This window comes from Scylla paramamosain, chromosome 5, assembly GCF_035594125.1.
Source record: "Scylla paramamosain isolate STU-SP2022 chromosome 5, ASM3559412v1, whole genome shotgun sequence".
NCBI lineage: Eukaryota > Metazoa > Arthropoda > Malacostraca > Decapoda > Portunidae > Scylla > Scylla paramamosain.
Window position 1 is genome coordinate 28,783,182 of NC_087155.1, and position 18,109 is coordinate 28,801,290.

The 18,109-nt window shown below is 44.5% G+C and overlaps 1 long non-coding RNA gene across 2 annotated transcripts in view; it reads right to left on the reverse strand.

Annotated features, from left to right (window-relative positions):
* LOC135100803 (uncharacterized) overlaps positions 1-18,109 on the reverse strand; it is a 119,895-nt gene that overhangs the window by 76,810 nt on the left and 24,976 nt on the right. The window contains exons 2-3 of one of the 2 annotated variants that reach the window (XR_010268920.1): positions 13,317-13,452; positions 360-492 (exon numbers count right to left, since the gene is read on the reverse strand). This is a non-coding gene — a long non-coding RNA (uncharacterized LOC135100803). The remainder of the gene's footprint in view (positions 1-359; positions 493-13,316; positions 13,453-18,109) is intronic. The other variant, XR_010268922.1, reaches the window with a different exon arrangement.

Genomic DNA, 18,109 nt, shown 5'->3' on the forward strand with positions numbered 1-18,109 from the left:
TGGATGGTGCGTTGAGTAGTGGAGGAGTTAGTTAGGTGATGTGAAGGCTTAACATGTGGAGTGAAGTGGCGCGGCGCTGAGGGAGTGGATGAGGTGTGGTGATGCTGTGGTCAGGAAATAGTTGTGTAAATGAGAGAGAGAGAGAGAGAGAGAGAGAGAGAGAGAGAGAGAGAGAGAGAGAGAGAGAGAGAGAGAGAGAGAAGGGCGGGGACACAAGTCAGAATAATGCAAAAATAAAAAATAAGTAAAATAAACAGAAATACCCATAATTACCAAAACTCTCTCTCTCTCTCTCTCTCTCTCTCTCTCTCTCTCTCTCTCTCTCTCTCTCTCTCTCTCTCATATCGGCGGAGACCTACCTGGATAAATGGCCGTGTGGAGAGGGCGGCCGGTGAAGATGAGGTAATGAGGTGTGGATTCCTTTATCTGAACCCCCTGTCACTCAGCTTAGAGGAGGAGGGGTGACAGCCCACTGAATGATTACCAAACTGACTGGAAAAGAGGGAACCGTGTGTTAGCGGAGTTGCGTTGCGTGATGCGGTGTACGGCTGGTTAAATGACTGGCCGACTAGTTGTGTGAGTGACTGACTGACTGGATGATTGGGAGTCAGTACACTAAGCTGGTCATCTACTCGTGGTTCATATGACTTCTTAATTGGACTTTACCTGAGGGGTCTGCAGGGAAAGAGTAAGGGTAAGGTAATGGGTGAAGGGTGAACTGTGCGCTACTACATGACATTTGGCGCTAAGTTACTTGTATGGTGCTCCTTCCCGCGTGTTATGATTGGTTAGTCAGCGTATAGAGGGTCTTTGATGAGGCGTGTAGTTTTCTTTTCTTTTTTATTCTTTTTCTGTGTTGTGTATTTTTCGTTGGGAAGCTTAGTCTCGAGTTTTATGTTCATTAGTTTCTGTTTTATTTTATTTTGTTGATATTTATTTATTTATCTATTCATATGTCTTTTGCACTGCAGGTCGTAGCATTTCTTTTTGTCATTCTCCCGTCTGCTACTATTTCTTATGCTTTATTACAGCAACAACAACAACAACAACAACAACAACAACAACAACAACACCAATACCAACACTTACTACTACTACTACTACTACTACTACTACTACTACTACTGCTGCTGACAACGGCAACATCAATAAAACAACAACAACAACAAAAATAATAGCATTAATAACAATAACATCAAAAGTAATAATAATAATAATAATAATAATAATAATAATAATAATAATAATAATAATAATAGTAATAACAATAAAAATAATAACACCACCACCACCACCACCACCAACGACAACAACAAGAAACAACAGAAGGCACAGCATTGCTTTACTGATTACTTTCCCTGAGATTCCACACACCATTCATAGCGCGGCTGTTTAACCTGCACGCTGTACCAGGAATCTCGCCTCGCAATGGCTGACCAGGTGTGTGTGTGTGTGTGTGTGTGTGTGTGTGTGTGTGTGTGTGTGTGTGTGTGTGTGGTGGGGGTTTCATGCAGGTAATTTAGTGCGCTGAGACACGACGATGTTACAGCGGCCATATTAGGATGGAATGTTGAGAACCCGCCGCTGGGGAGTTAGTATACTGTGTAGTAACTTGTAATGGAATATAAGTGGCTTGATATAAATGCTCAGTTGCTCAGTTGTATGAGTTAGAACTGGTAAGATTCCAGGCGCAAATGTGTGGAGTTTTTCCTGCATGCGATCCGTATCTATGTAGGACTGCCTGGTGGTGGTGGTGGTGGTGGTGGTGGTGTGGGTAGTAGGAACGCGAGGGTGAGAACAATAATCCTTGTTTAGTCATGATGTTTTTAATTTCTTTTGATCTTTTTTTCTGGTTATATTGTCATTATCCTGGTAATGCACAGTGAAGCAGAAATGGTGGGGAGAGAGAACACACACACACACACACACACACACACACACACACACAGACTATAGCCAGTGGCGCAATTATCCAATTATAAATGCGGATGAACCAATGGGATGAATACTAATGACTCCAGACTTTTATTGGCGAAAGTTGCTCGACATCCTGAGGTCTGGTTCGTTTTTGCCGGTGTAAGATTTAGCAAAACGATCTTACCACCGAGCCAAACTTCTCGAGATAAAAATTTAATACGTGAGGATGAGATCTAAATGACCGGGCAATTAAACAATGTTATCGCAAGAACAAACAAAACGCAGATAAAAGAAGAATCAGCGGGAAGTTTGTGTCAAGTGAGATTTTTATTGTAGCGTGAAGGGCGAGACTTTGGGGCGGCCAGTAAAGCGAAGGCTGAAGTGGTGGGCTGGGCGGGGAGGTGATCCTGGTGCTTACAAGACGAGGACGGAGGGCGGAGGGCGGAGGGTAAATATTAGAAGTAAAGGAACGGTAAAGACTGTGCTTGAAGGAGGCTTGTGGTCTGCGGCGGGTGAGTTGTGGTGTGAGTGGAGGAAGGAGTGAAGGGAAGGAGGGAGGCAAGAGCACCTATCAATTCTGACAATCACGTCTGATAAATGTAACCTTTAAGGTTCGGGTGACCTACCTCCTCGCAGGCCCACACTTTCCAGACTTGCAGGTATTACGCAGAATGTTCCACTTCACTAAGGGCGGACAGGAGGCCTTACTGCGGTGGTATGCGCCGCCACGTGGCCTGGGTGGGATCCCTTAGCATGTCGGGATACTCACAACACACTCCCGACATGATGAACTTAAAACAAGACATCGGAAAGACAGCGCCTCCCACAGTCTCAGGAAAGCAGCACTTTCTGGTGGTTTGCACGTATGTAAATGAAGACATCAATCACGCAGTCTTGGAAAGAAGCCGCCAGTCATGGCTGGGCTCGAAAATGCATTATGTGGTCAAGGTCAAGATCCGCCGCGGCACACAGCTGCACTCCTGCAGGAGCGGCGGCCTTTATGCGCGATCGCCTCATCCCTCACCTCCATATACAGGCAAACACCAAATTGCGGGACGCGGCGCCATCGCGGGAGCAACAGAGTAATGAGATATAAATGTACCATGATATGACCTTTGCAAGCTTAATTTTTTATTAGGAAATACCACCTTTTGGAATATCTTTATATGAAGAAAACCACAAGCAACAGCAAACCACTCCAAAGATTAGATACACAAAAGCACCGGACTACTGGGATTAGAATAAGGCTTATGCGGTAAAGCTTGCTGACAAGTAAAAACACAAGAAATGCTCAGTATCATTATTCCAGCTCAACAAGTACCATGCCAGCCACAACCTGGGACAAGGCCTGCCTCCAGCCAGCCTCATCAGGACGAAACACAACACCACCGTCACAACAAGACCGAAGTGTAAGTCGGCAGTCAGCCAGGAGCGGGGCACCATGGGGCTACACAGCGCACACAATGTCCCCAGTTAAGGACACATTCCACCAACTCAAGAACCATAATTGGGTTTTATCTCCAAACGAGTCTATGATCGGTGTCTGTCGCCACTCACTCAAAAGTCATTCAAAGAGGAATTAGCCACAAACGCAAGGCTCACTAGCACAGGTCCTAAAAGGTGGACAAAAATGTATCGACTCTGGTAGAACGTCACTTGGAATTAAACACTGGGAAAGTATGAGATGATAAAGGAATGTGTGTGTGTGTGTGTGTGTGTGTGTGTGTGTGTGTGTGTGTGTGTGTGTGAGTGTGTGTGTGTGAGCATCATCCTTGGTAAATTAATAAATAAATAAGAAAAAGGAAAATATATACATCATGATAATGTTTATATATATATATATATATATATATATATATATATATATATATATATATATATATATATATATATATATATATATATATATATATATATATATATATATGTATATATTTCAAGCACGTTTTGTTCCTGCTAATACTGCATCTAAGTAGAGAGAAGCAGCCGCGATAAATAATACATGCAAAGATATTCCTCGCATCAAAGACACCGGTTCAAATTAGTTAGAAATTATTGCAGCATAAAAGAGAAACAGAACATATATAACAAGCCCACACACACACACACACACACACACACACACACACACACACACACACACACATTCCTACTAACAATTAAGAAAAATAGCATCATTAAACTGGCGCCACTTCAGCCAATGGGAGCCGTGCTGAGGTGAGGACCAGAGGGTGAGTGAGGCCAGAGAGAAGTGGAGGTAAGCACAGAGAAAGAGAGAGGAAAAATAAGAAAGATATATTGATATAAACATACAGTAGGACAAAGGAACTTGATGGGAGAGGAGGGGGAGAAGAATAATGAGGAGGAGGAGGAGGAGGAAGAGGAGGAGGAGGAGGTGTTAGTGGAGGTGGTAGGAGTTGGGTGGAGTCCTGAGCGCCCCTCCTCGGGTAATTTATCACGCCCACCTTATTCAGAACAAAGTTAATATGCCTTATTAAATTTAGTTTATGTATGCCACGGCTGGACTGCTTCTGCTCAGCCTCACGTCTCAATCCAGAGCTCCTGCGGCTGTCCCTCCCTCGCCCCTCGGGACACACGGATGCAGTGGACTCACTATGACCTCTGCATCATCTCGCGTGGTGCTTCCCGTCACGCCACAGGCCCAGCATATTAGTATCACATTCACACGCTCCGATACGTGTGTTTTTGTCATTCAATTACCAGTTATTTACAGACTGAACCAGCAACTACCTCTTCGTCAGCGACCTTTGTGAGCCAGGTCTTCCCGCCTCCCCAGGTTCACCGCCACCACCGCTACCACTACCACAATATTCATCCACCTCCTAACCACACATTTACCAGCGGTTTGTGAGCTAGACACTCGAATTACGATCGAATAAGGGACAATTTGCAAGGGTAGCGAGGATGGAGGAGCTCCGTCCAACACCCCGCCTTCAGTAGTCGGGTGGCGGGCGTCTCAGTGACCGAGTACCTTCAGGAGTGTATGTGGAGGGGCGGAGGTGGCAAGGAGGTGTCTGGTCTTCACACGAGGCCCATGGCGGGAATCGCAGCGCCTGTGTGGGTCGTAATCATGCTAATTGTCCGATAAAAGATGACTGGAGTCGGCATCAGAACGTCCGCCTTCTCATCCCTGGGCTTAATGTTAGCGTTTCAATCTTGGTTATGACTCGTCTGTACACGTTTTTTTCTCTCTCTCTCTCTCTCTCTCTCTCTCTCTCTCTCTCTCTCTCTCTCTCTCTCTCTCTCTCTCTCTCTCTCTCTCTCTCTCTCTCTCTAGCAAGATGAACAAGTTGAATTTACGAGAACAGACTGGGGTGGACTGAGGTACAAAGCAGACAAACAGAAGGCAGACTGGGGTTTTGAGGCACGCATGTACGTATACTTACTCTACAAGGAAGGCTGGGTAGTGATAGACATGGTGGGGACGTTGAGGATACACTAGGAATACGAGGTGACAAAAAAAGGAGGAGGGGACTGGTTGGCGTGTGACGGATATGCTGAGTATGTTAAGGATACAGACTGGAGGTAAGAGGGACAGGGAAACCGAAAGAGGGATAATGAACTGCCAGGGGTGTTAAGGAAAGACTGGAAGTATGAGGAATAGAGAAAAAAAAGGACAGGTAATAAGCAAGGATAGACTGGGGGTAGAGAAAAAAATAAGGAGAATGGGTGATAAACATGCTCAAGATGATAAGGACAGACTTCGAGTACGGTGGATGGAGAAGGAAGAGAAGGAAGACAGGTAATAAACATGGACGGAATAGGAGTATGAGGAAAAGAGAGAAAAAAAAAGAGAGGAGGAGAACGTGTGATAAACAAGAACAGACTGGGAGAAGGAGGAGAAAAGAATGAAGACGGGTGGTATACATGCTGGAGATGCTAAGGACTGACTGGGAGTACGAGGGATAAAGTGGAGGAGGAGGAGGAGGAGGAGGAGGAGGAGGAAATGCAGGACTGTGGGTTGCTCGGGACACACTACTGAGGAGCCAGAAGCCGCGTTCGTATATTTCAGTGTTTATTGCTCCTAAACTCAAGATTAGTGCGTCTTCCGAAGAAACACCAACATTTCTGATAAATTTCTCGTCTTGGGCATTAAGCTTCGTCGCCGATCGAGTTGTGACGAAAAAGAACATTAATTAATCGGATTAATAGCCCCCAAGAACCGGATTCCCCGTGTCGTTACTCAGTGCCGGGTTTGCTTCAGGTACAAAATTTCCTGACGGGCGAGTGGAAGGTACGCCATAAACGCTCCAGATGCACACGACCACCTTTCTGACGCTGCCACTTTTTACGCGCTTGTTTAAGAACGCGCCGATCTCAATTTTTAAAAACACACAGAAATCAATACAAGAGAATGTTACGATCACAGTTAACATTTTTCGATGAAAGATCTAAACATAAATATTTCCACTGATCTCTCTCTCTCTCTCTCTCTCTCTCTCTCTCTCTCTCTCTCTCTCTCTCTCTCTCTCTCTCTCTCTCTCTTGAACAAGTATATAAAAGTCTGCTCATAATTCTCTTCTCCTTCTAAGGGAGTAAGCACCACAACCACTACCACCACCACCACCACCACCACCAACACCACCACTACCACCACCACCACACCAACACCAACACCACCACCACCACCACTGCCGCCACCACCGCCGTTCCTGTTGGCTCGCCGTCAGCCCGTTTAGGTGGAGCGAAAGTGCTTCAGTGTTACTTAATTGTAGGGCTGAGATGGGACTCCTTTATTCTACGTATATGTGAGCGGGCGCGTGCTCTCGTGTGTGTGTGTGTGTGTGTGTGTGTGTGTGTGTGTGTGTGTGTGTGTGTGTGTGTGTGTGTGTGTGTGTGTGTGTGTGTGTGTGTGTGTGTGTGTGTGTGTTAAGTGAAAACAAGTAGGTCCTCAGTTCAGTTCAGTTGGTATTTTGGGATATTGCCTTTGCAACGGCACCTTCCTTCATACTCAGTCTCCTTTCGCATTTTCGCTACGGGACCAGAATACGTAACTTTTACCCTAACTGCATGAAAGTATCTTACAAAATAACACATTACGTAAGAAAACAATCATTTACCCGAAAGACAATTACACAAGATCTGGGAAAAAGAAATTAAAGTGTCTTATTTTAACTTAATATCACCGGAGGAGTTTTTTTTTTTTTTTTTTATCAACGCAAGGACGAAAGGCAAATAAAGAAACCAAGAAGGCACGCTGGAAGTATGCGGCGAGATAGCGAGGTAGCAATGCAGCCTCCACATTCTCGGCGTCTAACAACGTACAATCAGCAGGGTTTAGTGCAAATTACAGTAGTTCCGAGGGTGTTTTCAAGATCTTAGTGATACCTTCACACGGAATCTGCATCACCAACGAGAAATAAAAAAAAAAAAAAAAACGGAACAAAACTAATCATCCACGTAGCCTTTGAAAATCAGTCCATATGAGAGAACAAAACTGAAGAACCCGGACCTACCTAAGTCAACAAGATCGATCGGAGAAAGAAGACAGAAAGAGGAAGAGAGAGAGAGAGAGAGAGAGAGAGAGAGAGAGAGAGAGAGAGAGAGAGAGAGAGAGAGAGAGAGAGAGAGAGAGAGAGAGAGAGAGAGAGAGAGAGAGAGGCTTGTTATTAGCGGGGAAGTGACCAGAAGCCAGGTAGACATGAAGAGAATTGCGAGGGAGCACGATGAGGATGAAAGGGGGGCAGGTGAGGTGAGGAAGCGGGAAGGTATGGAGGGGGAGGTGTCGGGACTCATGATTTAGGGCGAGCATTATGTTGTGACGGCTGCCGTGGGCCTCACCAACCACCCGTAAATCTTGACCTTAACTCATGCGTACGGTCAGAGGGCCGGGGAAGGGGTGGGGGAGAGGGAAGGAAGGGTGTGAAGGGAGGGAGTTGAGGAGGGGACAGCAGAATGGATGGCGAGTGGATGAGTGAGGGAGGTTCGAATGTACAGAAATCAATAGCAGGGGGAATAAACTTGTAGGAGGTAGAGGAGGCGTAACAAATTGGCCAAGGGAGGGAAGGTCGAAGGAAAAGGGAAGGGGAAGAGGAATGAGGGGAATGTTAAGGGAGGAGAGGGAACGGGAATGTTTAAGGCAGGGAAGGGAGAAGAGGGGAAAGAAAAGGAAGTGGTAAAAAAGGGGAAAATATGAGAAAAGATGAGGGAAGAAGAATGAGGGGAGTGTCTAAGGAAGGGGAGGTAGAGAAAAATAAAAAGGAGAAACGAAAGTGAGGGGCAGTAGTTAAGAGAGGAAAGGTAGGAGAGAAAAGAAGGGAATGGGGGAACGGGTATGAGGGGAAAATCAGTGAGGGCAAAATTATATATATTCATAGATGCAGACTGTACATGGAGAGAGAAGAGGTTAGGTAGCTGAGAGGGGGAAGAAGGAGAGGAAGGGGGAATTTGAAAGAGATACTGAAAGGGAATAATTAATGGAAGAGGAAAATAAGAGTGATGCACAAGGCAGAAGACAAATGGAGGCGTGGTAAGATGGAGGGAGACTTGGTAAGATGGCGCACAATCACAATCACGATAACATGTATGATCAGATAGAAAATATACACCAGGAAATGCAAAACAAATGGAGGATAACGAAGAAGGGCACAGAAAAAGTCAGATGGTGAGTAGCAATTACGAAAAGCAAATGAATAATGATAGCAAGATAAATACAAAGAAATATAGGACAAATACAGAATAACACAAGAAAGAATATCTAGATTAAATGGTAAAAAAAATAATAATAGTAATAATAAGAAAAATATATATCCTCCCAAGAAGAACTTTTAAGGGACCTGAATCATTACTTTCCTTCTTTGCATCAAACTTATTCTAAAAAAATAAACCAAAATTAAACATAAATAAAAAGTAGTAAATCGTTTAACTTCCTTTCCCACACCTGGCTTCATTGCAGTCCCGCGTTTGCACCTGAACTGTCAATACATTTCCTTGAGTAAACAGATGCTCACCTCTCAACTGGTCCCAACATTAGGCAAGACGAATAGATAAAAGTTAAGTGCGAAGGCGAGGAGGAGGAGGAGGAGGAGGAGGAGGAGGAGGAGGAGGAGGAGGAGGAAAAGCAACAACCAGGGAGGAAGGTGACGGACGACAGGAAAATTGCTGAGAAAAATGTGTACGGCAATTAGAAGGTGGAACGAGGGGAGAAGGTCTTGAAAATCGGGTCATTGTGGTCATTATTCTCAACAGAAGGAGACTGGAGAGGCAGAAAGTCTCGGACATGCGGGAGGAATGAAGGGAAAGCGAGAAGAGCTGCACAATTGGATGCGTATAGAAAACGAGAGAGAGAGAGGAAAAAAAAACTTCACTGAATGCTTAAGGTAAAGGAGATGAATGAAAGGCAGCATAAAAAAAAGGTACGATAACTGGGGGAGACAACGGAAATGTAGGAATGTGGGGTGAGGCTGCAGATGCCGAGAAGAAGCAGAGCAGAGGTGAAGCATGACGACGCCTCAAGCATCAACTCTCTCTCCCTCTCTCTCTCTCCCTCTCCCTCTCTCTCGTCCTGGTCAGCGCGACACTCAGCACGGTCAGGGACGAGGAAACGTAATCCAGAATAATTAATCGTGACCAAGATGATTCTCTATAGTCTCTGGGCGCGGCGAGACCAGGCAATTAATCACCGCGACTTTTTTTTCCCCCTCTCGTCCTCCCAGCCATTCTCTCCCAGCCTGGTAATCACAATACTGACTTGCTCGCCCGACCCACCCAATGATCCACATCAGCATGGAAAAAAAAAAGGGTCAGTCATCGATCCCTCGCCCCGTCGATGCCTCCTCCACCTGTTTGCTCTCCCGGCCCTGTCCTGCTCGTCAGTGGATAAAAAAACTTAATTACAAACAGTTTTAGGCGTAATTCAGACACGGGACACGGGCACGTTCCAGCATGCCTTCCTCGTGCTGAAGAGAGGGTGAACTAGGGAACAGCAGCACCACGTTCGGCCAACAGCGAAACTAACAGGGACTAATTACTTTCTGATGACTTCAAGGCTCATTAGCGAGTTATCAACGGAGCGGAGGGCGGCGGTTGTCTCTGTGTAACCTCACACCGGCTATCATCGCCGCCCATAATGACCGCCTCTCTCAATTAATTTTACCTGCGGGAGGGAGAAAGCATGCCACCACAGCGGAGGCTAAATGCCAAGGTGCCATTTTAGCTCCTATGTTATTATGGCCTATAAAGGTAACTGTTTTACTCCTATAACTTATAGGTAAAAGTTATTGTTCAGTTTGGCATTTTCTGAATTACACTCCTGATTTCTTTAAAAAAACCAGACGGTGCGGATCCCGAGGCACCAGAACAGGTCACTCATATTTCATTTATTCACCTTATTAGGTAGCGAGTCACCTGGCTAATTAGTCAGTTTAACGACCAATATATGACCCCTATAAATTTCTGCCCGCTGTTAAATCAAGTGCATAATTTCTCACTACTGACTCGAGCAAACTGGAAGATCCTCAAACATGTAGCCAATTATTTTCACCCAGTTCTCTGATAAGGCAGCCAATCAACCGGTAAACCAAGAAATCAACAAGGTACGAGTAAATAGCCCGCCAGCCACTCAGCCACCAAGCCAGTCAGCCAGCCAGCCAAGAATGAAGTAAATAAACCATCCATTCTGCCATCCAGAGTTTGCATGCCAGTGAAGAAAGAAAAGTAAACAAACCACTCATTCTTACATTCATTCTGCCATCCAGACAGTTTGCCAAAGAGCTAAAAAGATAAAGAAAAGCAAATATGCCATTCATTCAACCATCCAGCAACCGGCCATCATTCAACGAACCATCCACGTAAGTAATAAATTGACAATCTTTCCAATTCAACCATCAAGCGAGCCACTTAACCAACCATTCAAGAAACAAACAACCATCCTTTCGACCATCGTTCCTATTCAACCATCCACTGAACTCCTGAACCAACAATCCAAGAAACAAAGCAAACTGACCATCCTTCTAATTCAACCATCCACGGTGCCACTCAACCAAGCACCCAAGAGACACATAAGCCGACCATCCAGCGAGTCAATCAGTCATCCGAAAAACATACCAGCCAACCATCCTTCTACTTAATTTGCCAACCAGCTAATAAACAAATAAACTAACTGTCCTTCATATTCAACCATCCAGGGAGCCACTCAGTTAACCATCCAGGATACAAACCAACCATCCCTCCATCCATTTATCCATCCAGTGAGCCACACAATCGACCATCCAAGAAATTATCATCTTATACTCTGCACCTCACCCCATCCTTGCTTCCCTCCACACACTCTCTCTCTCTCTCTCTCTCTCTCTCTCTCTCTCTCTCTCTCTCTCTCTCTCTCTCTCTCTCTCTCTCTCTCTCTCTCCTTCCTAGAAACAGAGACACAAACAGCTGACCACGTGAGAAAGCGCCATCCATCTTCTGCCGCCTTGAATCCGTTATTATCAATTATAAACGCGCTTCCTAATGGTGTCTTTTTTTTCGGTTCTTCTTACGAATTAATTCACTGCTGCTCAACACTACTGGTCGCCTCAGGTGGGGATGTGGCTGAATGGATGGGTGAATGATTGTGTCTTCCTATCTTTTTTTTTCTTTCACTGTGTTACGCTATTCTCTCTCTCTCTCTCTCTCTCTCTCTCTCTCTCTCTCTCTCTCTCTCTCTCTCTCTCTCTCTCTCTCTCTCTCTCTCTCTCTCTCTCTCTTGCTCTCGCTCTTACACAAATCAAATGGACACAGCAAAAAACTATCTGAGAAGAGTGTAAAGAAAGATGTAAGAAATTCAACTTTCCAGACAGGACAATTACTTACACACACACACACACAAAAAAAAAAAAAAAGGAATATCTCAAACACACACAAGACAAATCAAAACCATCTATCAATATATTTTACAATGTCTTGCCTTCCCTTGTCAGTCCTGCAGTGGTTGGCTCGCTTGCACCAGAGGCAACCCGGATATCCTGTTGGTGCTTACTTCTTTTACACGTCAAGCTCGTTAAATCCATGGAAGAGGCAGCGAGAGGGCAGTAATGCTACCTATGGAGTTATTACTGTTAGTCATAATGCGTGTTTCTCATAAGCTCCATCCTTCCTTTCTTATTTTTCGTTATTGGTAAAAATAAAACGATTTGGGCATTGAGAGCGAAGAGAGCTTAGTCAGTGAAGAGTGGGAGAGCTTGCAGTGGAACAAGTCAATCAGGTATAATATCTAAATGATACACGAATTAGACATTGAGAGCGGAGAGAGTATAGAGTCAATGAAAAGAAAAGTGGGAGCGCTGGCTGAGGAACAAAGGGTCCACACTATTGGAACACCGAAGAGCTACAGCCGAAGTGGACATCGAGACAAGAGCTGTTCCTGTTACTGCTGTTGCCTCCTGGTGATGTTTGCTGTGCAGCCCTGGCTAGAAATTATACTGATTTCAGGAACTTTCATTCATAAGACACTGTTGCTTCCTTTCTTCATTTGTTTCATTGTGTATCGCTATCAGACCTTTTGTTTTAAAATCCATGGCATCATTTCTAGAAGACGGAGAACGGGTAAATGCACCTCAGCAATGTGGCATCCCCCTCTTAAAGAAACTAACTATGCCATTTTTCCTGCGATTTCTGTATTATTGCCTAGATCAGTTTTTCACCACCTGGCGCATCTGGTGCTGCAGTTACTTTTGTCATATCCAGTGTGAGTGGTATAAAATTTCTTTCAACTTTTTGTATTTTTTTTTATTATGAAAATTAAGAAAAATTATACTTTTATCTAAACTCCTCAAAAAAAAAAAAAAATAAATGAATAAATAAGATAAAATCCTTAGGCATTTTATTTATGAAGATCACAATGAATTAATAACAGTGACCGAAAAGTTTTCGTGTCCTAAGGCATCTTATTTATGAAGATCACAATGAATTATTAATACTGAAAATTCCTCGTGTCCTAAACCTGACCACTCGTCGCCTGAAGAAGGAAGTGCCTTTTGATTGACACTTATTAATTTTTCAGGCAACTCGACACTATTTGAATAAAGTAAACCAACACATCAGCTAATATAAACAGCAGGGTGGGTTTATTTGCATGGCGATGAGGGAAGGGTGTAAGGGTAATGGCGGGGTCGTGCCTCACACCTCGGCCGGCGTTAAGGAATCAATCAATGGCTGAGGTAACGCAGAGGTGACACTCAGATGTTGTATTCACTAATGTCAACTTTAAAATAAACCGTCCACCTTTCAGTTGTGTTGCAAGAGAAATCTGTTACGGCAGAGCATATGTAATCTTAGAAGGTTGGAAACGACATCTGCTCGTCTCTTTGTGCTGCACTCCATAACCCTCCCCCTGCCAAGCCTTCTGGTGCAGTCGTAACCCATCCTTCGCCTCATTAGCATCACACACCATGCATACATACCCAAAGAAGGCATCCTGGCACCCCACACCCGTGCGTCACTTGTCCCGAAGTGTTGATGTGATGGCTGCTGAGGTGCTCAGTACTTGACCAACGTCTTCTCTGCCATCTATCGTCAGCAGCCAACACTGTGCCATTTCTGTCAACAAAATCGTGCGAACTTTTCACATATTTTATCGTTATACTAAGTTAAGTATTTGACATTTAAAGGTTTACCAAAAAATCTAAATTATTATTTGGAATGTTTGTATAAAAGTACATCATATACAGAAATCCAAATGCGAATAGCTATTAGTTACACTTTAAACAGATGTTACAGGAGCAGCTGTTTGTCGTGCAAACACAAGAAAACAATATACAACATGTACATAAAATTTATTACACACACACACACACACACACACACACACACACACACACACACACAAATTGCATTTCTAAAGAAGACATACTCGCAGCATGTACGAATACACATAATGTTAAAAAAAAAAACACGGCTACAAACAAGAGTCCTTGACAGTCGCATAATCATGACAATGATTGCCACAAATGCTGCTGGAACTCCTTTTTTTTCTAAATATAAATATTACTGAAAAAAAATTAAACAACTGCACATTAAAATTACATATTGGAACAGACTACGAGCTCAGGCACGTGCAATAATGAAACGGAAACGTTCCTTTACTTCTCGAGTCTGTTGACTGCATCGGACTTATTCTGAAAATTACCATTTTTGAGTTTGATCATAACATGGATAGTAAATGAAAATGGTCGGTATAGATGCGCGCGCGGAAACACACACACACACATACACACACACTATAAACATTAATGCATTTGTTTATGGGGCGCCTTATTATTGAAGAGAGTTGGTCCTGTACGGCACACTTTGTGGGTGGAACCTTCGGGCGCTTTCCTCGACACAACTCTGATTTCCACACACGCCAATTACACAACAGTCCGCCTCACTGACGCCTTTCGCTGGTGAGAATTTGAAGTTTTCATTCATAACTTATATATATTTTATGTTTTGCTCTCGTCTTTCATGCTCCTCTGAAAACACACACACACGCACACACAAACACAAACACACACACACACACACACACACACACACACACACACAGGTAGATGAAGCAATATGAATTCCACAAAATATGCTAAAGTTTGCAGCACACTTAGCGTGGCTAACTGACAGTTTTCATCCCGGAGCAGCGCGGCGAGGACGACCTCCTGGCGAGGGAGACAAAAGTAACGTTGTGGCTGCGAGCGAGAAAATAAACGTCCATCACACCACCACATACGAACACGGACGTCCGACCCTTGTCATTTTGCCCGGCCAGCCCGCAGTCCCGCCATCCTGTCTGACTTACGGCGCCTCGCGTCTCGTTCCCCGCCGCCTAATGTATCCTAAGTCACATTTCCCTCGCACCGCCGTCTCGAAGTAATTGCTATCCACGGAAATCAACTCTTGCACCGAGGAGCGATATGACCGTGGCGGCAGCGTGACCTGAGAGGCGCCTCATTCCAGCTTGGCCTCCGCCCCGCCAAGGCCTAACAGGGAGCACCCTCCGCAAGTTCCTGTTACCTCACACACTCCAGGATGTCGCGGGACAGTCAGTGCATAGACGAGCGCGTCTTGATATTAGCACTCAGTTTATCATAGCATTTTGCATACGTCTGGTATCCATCTATATATCTTGCACACACACACACACACACACACACACACACACACACACACACAAATATGGTCTCGAGCAAATGAGCTCCGCCGCATAATCATCACTGGAGGGAAGAAACAATAATCATAATCAGAGGAGTGTTGGAACATATTCTGAACAGGTTCTGGTGCGAAGAGTCTATAACTATGATGCCCACACCGCACGCCCTCCGCCCACCCTCGTCCTCGTCCACGTTATATGTGCAGTACGTATATTATTCACACTCTCACAGATATGACAATGGGGCAAAAACATGCCCAGTATCAAACTAGGGCTGGCAGTCGCGTCCCTTCTGAATATGCAACATTATATTGTGTGAATTTTGAATAAGAATCATCCTTTATCTTCCCCTAAGTGTGCACGCCCTCTTGATAAGCCATGACCTTTGTTTTTGTCGCCGCGTAGTGGTCCTGTCCTCATCTGTGCACCAAGAAAAGAAAGGGGAGAACAATCTGCAAATCTGAAATTAAACTTCGTTCTCGAGGACACTATTTTCTCTCAAACATTTCTTCAAATTAACTACACAGACACGACACACAAAGTGCTGCGTGTGAGTCGCCTCCAAGATGCCTATTAAGCACAACTCAACACTTGTGCCTATGGCTGCAATCCATGAACTGTGTCCTCCGCATAATACAGATGCTGCTACACGGACACCTGCACCTTTTACTTGCACATGCCATGTAACAATAACATCCACCACCACCATTATATATATATATATATATATATATATATATATATATATATATATATATATATATATATATATATATATATATATATATATATATATATATATATATATATATATATATATATATATATATATATATTACACACGAACACTTTTTTAAATACAGTTTTCCTCGTTGTTCTGAAAAGAAAGGTGCATCCCACCTTCAACTGTCTCTCCTCCCTCCTGACTCTCCTGCTCGACATGTCTAGCTGAATTCATCTAGTGAGAAAAAAGTTTAAATCAAATATTTGTTTACAGTGTTGGTGGCGACCCGGCAAGTGCCGAGCGGCCCCCCGTTGTGTGGAATATCCCTCGGTAACGCGACTCGCCTCGTCATCACCCATCAACGCTCAGGAACGACTTACAACCCTGATAAACAGATACACGTGATCGCGGCACCTTCCCGCTGTACACCTGACGTGGTACACACCAGAGAGCACACTCTGGAAACAGCTTCATGGCGTGCGTAATTCCTCGCTTTCACTGAAACATGGGGATCCTTTATCTCACAGTAGGCGTAAAAATAACAATACAAATAAATAAAGATGAGAACAATGAGGCATCGGGTCTGAGGGAAGGAGGCGCCTGGGCATCGAGAAGCTGAAATTATGTCCATTTATCACTCCTTCGAGATGACAACGCAAATAATTTCTCTCGAGGTAGGTCTGGCCGGGGGGCGCGGAGGGTCCAGCCTCTGACGTATGTTTAGATGGTTTCTCAGACAAGGGGAGGAGTGGGAAGGGCAGGTGTATTTCCCCTGGGTGTTAAGTCACTTTTCAGATCCCTTCCAAATTGAAATTCTGAGTATATTCCTACCTTCTCTCTGAGCTGACTCAAGTGTGTGGCTCCGGTTGCGTTTTATGCCGAATATTTTGTTACCGTTTTTTACATGTCCTAAATCTCTTGTACTGCGACCTTTTAAGGAAGAATTGTGAAAATAGGCAAATGAATCACGTTGCTTAGGAGTTAAATCGCGCTGAGTGTTTCGAATCTCTCTCTCTCTCTCTCTCTCTCTCTCTCTCTCTCTCTCTCTCTCTCTCTCTCTCTCTCTCTCTCTCTCTCTCTCTCTCTCTCTCTCTCTCTCTCTCTCATTAGCAGCTGAGATAAGAGTCAATTGCCTAATACGTCACACAATAAATCTGCATTTGTATTAGATGAAAGGCGGCGGGGCGGCGATAACCCTAATGGAGGCGCGCGCAGGTCTCCGAGAACAGCGACCTGGCAGTATGCTGGCGGGGCAGGCGATCTGACTTTCCTGATTGACCTCTGATGATACGCGCGATAGTGACATTCTGCGGTGAGAATGATGATGGCGAGTGACTGGGTAGAAATGAGTTTAGGTGTGGAATGCGTGGGATACTGGGATCAGATGGTGGGATGGTGTCAGTCAGTCAGTCACTCAGTCAGTCAGTATGTACGATGCCCTCAGTGACATTAGCGATGGTGATTGTAATGGTGAAAGTGAGTGACAGGTGTGTGAAGGTGAGACGGGCTACTTGTGGGTGATGAAATAATAAAAAAAAAAAAAAAGTGGAGGTGTTGGAGAGAGAAAGGGGAGGGGATGGAGTGTGTGTGAAGAGAGATGCCTAAGGAGGAGAATGTGGAGAGGCGCGGTGTTAGGGTCGAGGTGTTAGGATGAGAGGGTTAGTGGCAGGTGGCGACGTATACTAAAAGGTGGACGGATGGCTGACTTGTGAAGGTGCGCTTCGAGAGGGTGGTGGTGGTGGTGGTGGTGATATACTACTAATGTTGCAAATGCTAACAAAACAACAACAGCAAATACTACTACTACTACTATTGTTGCAAGTGCTAACAAAACAACAGCAAATACTACTACTACTACTACTACTACTACTACTTACTTCCAAGTCACTGCTGTATCAAACACACACGCACGCACGCACACACATACACACACACACACACACACACACACACACACACACACACACATGGAAAAAAGAAAGCACGGTCTACAAAGCAGACACAGTATACAATCAAGACAAATAACCGCAGAAAAACTTGACATTCCAAACAGCCATTACAAGCGGGGACGATTCATGTGATAGAGAGAAAAAAAAAAAAAAAAAAAAAAAAAACGCGCGCGCGCGCGCACACACACACACACACACACACACACACACACACACACACACACACACACACACACACACACACACACACACGCGTATTTTAAAACGTTCAAGTGACCCTAAAGCTTCAGGTACAGAATTTGGCGTAAGTTAATTTCGTATACGTCACATAATTCTGTTCCCACACAAAACCCGTTTCCTGGAACGCGCAAGTCGCCCTCACTCATAACAGGACGCAGC